The sequence below is a fragment of the Alligator sinensis genome, unplaced genomic scaffold (genome assembly GCF_000455745.1).
Source record: "Alligator sinensis unplaced genomic scaffold, ASM45574v1 scaffold678_1, whole genome shotgun sequence".
NCBI classification, from domain to species: Eukaryota; Metazoa; Chordata; order Crocodylia; family Alligatoridae; genus Alligator; species Alligator sinensis.
Window position 1 is genome coordinate 2,364,965 of NW_005842006.1, and position 6,915 is coordinate 2,371,879.

The window sequence follows — 6,915 nt, forward strand, 5'->3', positions numbered from 1 at the left end:
GGGCCGCGGCGATGGGACGGTGCTCACAGAGCCCCGCCCCCCGACTGTGACGCAGGCGGGGCTGAGGCGGGGGCGGTGTGTTTGTGCTCGCTGAGCCTTCAGGGTCCTGCTTTGGCGGGAAAAACCTTTTTCCTTTCCCCCCGCGCAGGGCGGTGTCACGTGCCAGAGCGGAGACTCCTCCTTGATCCAGCGTGGCCCCTCTGCCTCCGAACAGCGCTGGTTGCCTGCTCTGAGCCCTGGGGAGTCAGGGGTTACTTGGGGCGGGGAGGGTGAACCTCAGGCAGGGGGTTCTCCAGGCATCCCTGGCTACCATCCCTGTATCATACAAGCTGGGGTTTTGGTGATATCTTCCCAGATCCTGTCAGGTATCCAGGTTGTAGCCGTATTGGTCTACAGGAAAAAGCAATCCCGGCTAATGGTAGAGGTGATCGCTTTTATTAGATCAACAAGATTTTTGCAAAAATAAAGTCTTTGATTGCAAGCTTTTGGGCACAAACACCCTTCATCGGGCATTGGAGAAAGGATTGTGTAAGTTCTGGCTAGAAATGAAAGTTCACATTTCATAGTATTTCACAGAGGGGCAGTGGCGAGGTGTAGAAGGGGCATGGGGGTGCACGTGCACCCCCTGAGAGTGCTGGCTGGTGCCCCCCTGACAGCCAGTGCTCCCCGCTTAGGCACTGGGGGGGGGGAGGCGGGAGTGCTGGTGCCACCCTGAGAGCACCGGCTGGGGGGTGGGGGCACTTCTGGGTCAGTGTAATCAGCTGTGCCGTCCCCCACCCCCACCCCTGTCGCTGACTGGCTGCTGGGGGGAGGGCAGTGTTCCCTGAACTCAGGAGGCACCAGTTGCCCTTGCAGAGGGGTCAATAGATGGAAAAACCCTCTGGGCAGCAGTTCTTAGCTGGTAAGGAGTCTCTGCTCTCCTTATCAGCTCCATATGGCCTCACAGGAGATGCCTATACAGTCAGATGGGTCGCAAATTGGCTGGAGGGCTGCACCCAGAGAGTGGTGGTGGACGGGTCTTTTTCAACCTGGAGGGATGTGGGCAGTGGGGTCCCCCAGGGCTTGGTCCTCAGGCCCACGCTGTTCAACATCTTCATTAGCGACTTGGATGAGGGGGTGAAAAGCACCCTGTTCAAATTCACAAATGATACTAAAATATGGGGAGAAGTGGGCACGCTGGAGGACAGGGACAGGCTGCCACTAGATCTAGACAGGTTACAGGGGTGGGCGGATGAGAACAGGATGGGTTTCAACACTCACAAGTCCAAGGTGCTGCACCTGGGGAGGAAGAACTAGCAGCATACCTACAGGCTGGGGAACTCCCTTCTCGTCAGTGCAGAGGCAGAAAAGGATCTTGGAGTCATTATTGATGCCAAAATGAACATGGGCCGCCAATGTGGGGACGTGGTCAGGAAGGCCAACTGTACTTCGTCATGCATCCACAGATGCATCATGAGCAGGTTCAAGGAGGTGATCCTCCCCCTCTATGCGACACTAGTCAGGCTGCAGTTGGAGTACTGCATCCAGTTCTGGGCACCGCACTTCAGGAGGGATGTGGACAACATGGAGAAGGGTCCAGAGGAGGGCCACGCACATGGTCAATGGGGCAGCAAGGCAGGCCGTACAAGCAGAGGTTACGGGACCTGAACCTGTTCAGCCTCCACAAGAGAAGGCTGAGAGGAGATCTGGTGGCCGTCTACAAACTGGCCAAGGGAGACCAGCAGGCTATGGGAGAGTCCCTGTTCTCCCCAGCACTGCTGGGAGTAACGAGGAATAACGGCCATAAATTATTCAGAGAATAGATTCAGACTAGACATCAGGAGGTGCTACTTCACAGTCAGGACGGCTAGGATCTGGAACCAACTTCCAAGAGAAGTGGTGCTTGCTCCTACCCTGGGGGTCTTCAAAAGGAGGCTAGATAATCACCTAGCTGGGGTTGTTTGACCCCAGCATTCTTTCCTGCCAGGGCAGGGGGTCGGACTTGTTGATCTGCTCAGGTCCCTTCCAACCCTACCAACTATGAAACTACTGCCCAGAGGGTTTTTCCATCTATTGAGCCCTCTGTGAAATCTTATGAAATATGAACTTTCATTTTTACTCAGGAGAACTTTTACAATCTTTTCTGTGATGCCTGATGAAGGGTGTTTATGCCCAAAAGCTTGCAATTAAAGATTTTTTTTTGCAAACATCTTGTTGGTCTAATTAAAGATATCTCTACCATGAGCCCTGATTGCTTATATCCTGTCACACTTTTAGCTTCTTCCATTCCTGTTTTCCTGATCTCCAGCCATTTCCTTTTTCACACAGCCTCTTTTCTACCTTGTATTCTATACTGTAACTTCTTCCTCTGACTTCCCCCCCCTCACTTTCTTCCCCGCTCTACCTTTTGTCTTGCTTATCTCTACCTATTTACATTCTCACTGACATCCTGTCACACTTCTCATTCCTTGGAGTCTCAGACCAGCAGAGGCTCCCTATGCCTGATGAAGGGTGACTGCTCCCAAAAGCATGCTAAGAACTTCTTTCCAACTACTCTGGTGTGGACTGTGGAGAGGCTAGGATCAGGCAGGAACAAAGCAGGGGCAGGGCTGGAGCAAGGCACAGGTCAAGGAGTGCACACACAAGTGATGTTACTGGGACAAGTCCTACAGGAAGTAGGAGGATTTTTTTTAGCTCTCGGTGCCTATAGGTTCCCTCTGTTAACCTGACTCCTTGTTAATATTCTCATGGGAGGAACCAGGCTGGGCTGGGCTGGTGTTTGACTGGCTGAATGGTGGTGCTAAGGACCTAGCCTCTGTCTATCACGACTACCCAAAGAACCTTGCTTGCGTATATCATACGATAAATTCAATGGTGAATCGCAATACATGTAGCACAACCACACATGCAAAGTAATTATGTGCTAAAAATGATTGTCCAACTATAAAAAAATAGAGCCAACCAGTGATAAAGTTAGTGCTTGGAAATAGTATGACAACTCTATAGCTGGTTTCTATCCAGCTTTAATTTAATTTGAATGTAGCAGGGCCCCAAGTGTCCGGTCCCCACTCTGGTTACCAACAGGCCATGGCTGTTGTTGCCAGGGCCCCAAGGAAGTCACTAGATCTAATGAGATTGCCACTAAGTTGGCAATATGGGCAGTGGCTGCAGGAAGGGTGGCCAGCTTACTTCCAGGGTGTTTGAGGAGGAGCTGAGCTTGCAAACTTCAGTTCCTTTCACTGTGCTGGAGGGATGGAAGTGGGGACTCCCAGATATATCTTGCCTGAATCATCCCTGTCTTTGTCCCTCTCCCTAATATTCTCTCTCCCATCCTTTTCAGTGTTCTCCTCCTCGGAGCCTGACCACTCCTCCCTCCCCTGCAATAGTCCCCATGGCACTGGCCTGCACACACACCCTCTGCCGGGATCTCAAACCGTGAGATGCAAGGCAATTCTGCCATGTACAAGAGCACTGAAAATGCTTACCGCCTTTTAAGTATGTAACTCAAACCTTCATCAGTTAAAATCTTTTTGCTCTGGTTATTTCCGTGGTCCTTGCCATTTTTAAGGTAAGGACCACTGATAGACAATCAGATAGGGTTTCTGTGCATAAAATCCTTCTGAATTATGCTGCTTTCCAGTATTCGATACTATATGAAATTAATGATTCTTTCTTAGCACTGGTACTTTCACCATGGTTTATATTTTACATTGCTATGGGCTATAAGACAGTACAGGCAACCCCTGCTTAATGCTGTTTCGCTTAGCGCTATTTTGCTATAATGCTCATTTTAAATGCTCATTTGATATAATGCTCATTGATACCTGATTTCACTTAGCACTCAGCGAGTTTCATCATAACACTTGCGGTTGCCATCTTAGGTCATTAAAAACAATTGCGGTCACCATCTTGTGTCGTCAAATACTTTCTGTTTTGCTTAATGCTTGTTTTGCTTAACGCTCATTTTTTCAGGAACCGATTAAGAGTGCTAAGTGGGCGTTGCTTGTACAACCCTAAAATCAAATGCTTTTGTTAATCATGAAGGGAAGGGAATACTCACTAGTTTGATATGATATTGAAATCGCTTTGATATAACATTGAATTCAGTGGATGTGCAATGAATAAGCTGTGTCTTGCTTACCAAGCTCTGTGGTGATAACTGTAGCCCTTTGAGGAATCAGGGGAATCGATGTGTTTCACACTCATGGCTATGTGAATTTGAGTTATGCGCCGTTTTCCAGGAATGCATGTACAGCATAAAACGGGGGAAAGCTGTATCTGTGTTTACAAACTTTAAGACAATCTCTGAGCTACATCATCTGTTCATAAGATTCAAATTAAAATGTTTATCTCTTCAACAACATGAGGGTTTAAAACTCTGTTATCTTTTTTAAAAGATTACATTTTGCAGAGGTTGATGGAACTATCAGAGAAGTGCTGCTAGGATATTCCACTGAGCAAAAGATTCTGATTCTGCACTTAGTTAATTGTGTTTAGTATCTGATAATTAAATCCCAGCATGATACGCCATTGCGAACTTGGGGATGGGAGCTATCAGGATCTCAGTGGCTGTAAAGATGAAAGATCTCCAGCAAGATAGAGGTTTCTTTTCACCTAGGATTGCCCCTTACCACTGGGTCCAGATCTCCATGTTGCTTTAATTGTGTGGTGGTTGTTTCTGTGCACCAGCTTTCACAAATTAAATGAAATCATGTGCAGCTTTCTACCACAGGAAACAGCACTCTCCTGTACCAGCATTCAAAAGCCCTGTGGTGATGGATAAGTGGTAATAGACACAGGACCAGTGAATCTGGCAGCTTCCAGCCATGAATCTGCATGTAGGCAGTGGTAGCTTGATGGTAGTCCTGCACCTGGGTTGAGGCAGGGGTGGAATTTGGCAGATGCTACCCTGACAGTGCAGTCCTGTTCAGAATCTCCTCTGCTCACCTTGCACAGGGAGGGTGCTAGAAGAGGTGCCCTAAACCTAGGCTGTCTTACCTCCTCTTGGCTGGATAATTGTGTGCAGCAGGAAACATCATAAAACAATGATTTTTGCAACAAGGAACATTTTGTCAGGATTGACCTGGCTATAGGCAGTCACTCAGTGCATTACCATAGGCAGGTCAGGGTCACACCGAGTACAAGTCAAAGTCTGGGTCTTCAGGGCAAGGATTGAGGCAGCATTGTGAGTAGGGAGGAAGGTGTATTGGAGCAGGGAGGCCCAAACAGAGCAGGGGCAGGGACTGTGTTGAGGCTAGGATCTGGCAGGAACAAAGCAGGAGCAGGGCTGGAGCAAGGCACAGGTCCAAGGAGTGCACACACAAGTGATTGTGTTGGATCTCTTCTCAGAAACCTACAGGACTTTGGGACTCTCTGTAATAGAAAGCCTGGGACTCTCTGGCACATTAAAGGAAAAAGACCCTAGGAAGATCCCTGCAGGGAACAACTGTAGCTGGACTGCCATGGAGCATAGTTAATGGGCCTAATAAGAGGGCACCTGCAGCCAACCCTGTGGAGTCACCTAACTGGAAGGGAGCAGGACCTGTGAAAGATATAAGCCAGGGCCAGAGCCAGGGGAGTCAGTCTGGTCCTGGAGGCTGAAAAGGGAAGAGCTCAGCTGTGAGATTCCTGTTGATGAGAGGCAGACTAGAAGCATGCTCTGCCTGGAGACAGCAATTGAAGGATTGAAGGCTAGCAGTGGACAAAGGCCTAAAGTTGGGTAGGAGTCATGGCATATATCCAGGAAGCTAGAGGTTTAGTTATAGCCAGTGGGTTTATGTTTTGGTTACAGTTTGGTCCAGTGGTTTGGGTGGGACTGTGAGGGATGGTTTTGGTGGTCCCATTAGTGCTTAAGAGGCACAGACTGGGCCAAGTGGGCCCAGAGGCCAGAGCAGGGCTAGACTTGGGCACCAGAGGGCCCAGAGCCCAAGAAGAGCAGGACTTAGACTTGGGGGCCAGAGGGCCCAGCAGCCCAAGGCAGGGCAGAGACAAAGGCCCGGAGGGCAAGATAAAAAGCTGGGACCCAAAAGCTCAGTCTGCTACAGTGAGCTGGAGCTGGAGGACGCAGGAGAGGAAAGGAGTGGAGGCCATGAAGGTTGAGGCCTGCCATGGGAAATGATTGCATATAACAGTTCATAAGGCTGCAGATACCTGGGGAGGCACAGACAGTCAGGAGGACCCACTCCGCCAAAAGGGGCAGAGCTGAGACTAGAGTAGGATCTGAGAGGGACCTGTTGGCTATTAGGCAGATTGAGCTAGCTCGAGGACCCTTAGGCAGCCTCCCTCTCAATAAACCCATAATATCAAAGCTGTGTTAGGCGAGGAAGAAGGGGAGAGCACCCTAGAGCTGGAGCCAGGCAGGGGTTGCTTGGCCACCAGAGGGCATCACAGCCACCTCAGAAATATGAACCTACTGTACTCTCTCAACATCATAAAGACTGAAGTGCTCTATTAGGCTGCTTGCAGATGTTAAAAAAAAACAAACCCAAAAGCCAAAAAAAATTAGCAGGTGCTCAGCATCCATGAGTCACGTGGCTACCGGTGCCCCAAGAAAAGAGTCTGGACGCAATCTGGGAGAGAGGCCTTCAGAGGAGTGTGACCTGTGTGGAGACATGGGACCAAGACGGCTGAATGAAGGAGTTTTGGAGGAGCCAGGACAAGACCCAGTGAGGACCAAACTGACCCAGGAAAGAGAAAGCTAAGTGAAGTAGGTGACTGGGATCTGAAGGGCTGAGTAGTCAAGCCAGGGGCCGGGTGGAGAAGAAATCTGCACCCTGAGATCTACTGACACCCACTGGCAAAAAACAAAGTTGGCACTTAGGCCTGCAACTTCTGCAGATGGATCTGTGGCTCAAGGATTGGACTCTTAAATCACCTCAATGAGCGTGGTAGAGATCATCCTTGAACTGAGGGTTTGCCGACCGTGAATTAAATCCC